We start from the raw sequence: 1232 nt of genomic DNA on the forward strand, positions 1-1232 counted from the left end.
CGGCTGTGTTAGCTGTTTTGAGTACATGGGACTTAGTTTGCAGGAATGTGCCAAAATCAATTGAAAACAAAATTTTCAATGCTGGTATTAGTCTTCCACCTGGTGGGTGTGTATGGGTACTGCAGCATTGAAATAGCTACATTTACCACATACATTACCAGAAGATGGCAGTAAAAGCCCACTGCTGATTTCTAATTTTATTGTTGCGCCTTTTTTCTTTTGCTTTTTACGTCAGATTGTTTGAGAAAAGAATGAAAATGTGGAACGCTTCACGAATTTGCGTGTCATCCTTGCGCCAGGGGCCATGCTAATCTTCTCTGTATCGTTCCAATTTTATCATATGTGCTGCCGAGGCGAGCACGAAAGGAAAGAAGGGACAATTGTTATATAAAGGTCATACTACGATAACTGTTTTCAGTGACGGTTGCCCCAGGTATCCTCAATATATGTGTATTTACCCTAAAGGGTGATGATTCTAACGTACCTTAATAGAAAAACAAACTGTCAATAGAAATTTGATTGTTATTTAATTTTTTGATGACTTTTTTGCTTTTTTGCCGACGTATCTCTTAGTGCATTGTGGGTAACTGCTGCTGGTGGCCTGAGAGAGGGAGGGTGTGACGTCATGACGTATGTGCCATTCGCAGTTAGCTACATGCAGAGCTGGCTCAAGAGAAAGGTCTCGCAGTATCGGATTTCTAAAGAGAGGATCAGCAGGGTGCTTCATGAGAGGAAGAGGGAGAAAACACGGTATGCCCCGCTAGTTGGACACAGGACCCTGTGAGATTGAACCAGGATGCCGAGTGTATATTCCAAAATCACCCCTATGTATTTAGGAGTATTCCACTTCTGATAGGTGAAAGTGTTCCAAAAGTAAGGCTCAAACACTGACAATAGATTTACTTTAAAAGAGTCGTGCTGTGTGAACTCCTGACTGCTTTGAAAGTGCTGGCTTGAAGGGCAACACTCTTTAGAGTAACTACACATATATTAAGACTCTGTTGAGGATACCTGTGGCTCCCGTCACGGAAAACAGTTACCGTACTATGGCAGCTATATAACAGTTCTCCCTTCCTCTCATTCATGCTCGTTTCGGCAGCACATATACTAAAGAAACGAGCGATACAGAGAAGTTCTTCGAACAAGTCCCGCCTTTCCGGTCTAGAGGGGCTCTCGTTGGCTTTTGCTCTTCGAAGAACAGGCCAATGGGGAAAACTCCGCAATGTCTCATT

General features: G+C 42.9%; 1 non-coding gene across 1 annotated transcript; it reads right to left on the reverse strand.

Annotated features, from left to right (window-relative positions):
* Positions 1–253: 253 nt before the first annotated feature.
* Positions 254–361, reverse strand: LOC118769312. Its single transcript, XR_005004482.1, has one exon. It is a non-coding gene; the product is annotated as a U6 spliceosomal RNA (small nuclear RNA).
* Positions 362–1232: the final 871 nt, after the last annotated feature.

This window comes from Megalops cyprinoides, chromosome 21 (genome assembly GCF_013368585.1).
Source record: "Megalops cyprinoides isolate fMegCyp1 chromosome 21, fMegCyp1.pri, whole genome shotgun sequence".
Lineage (NCBI taxonomy): Eukaryota > Metazoa > Chordata > Actinopteri > Elopiformes > Megalopidae > Megalops > Megalops cyprinoides.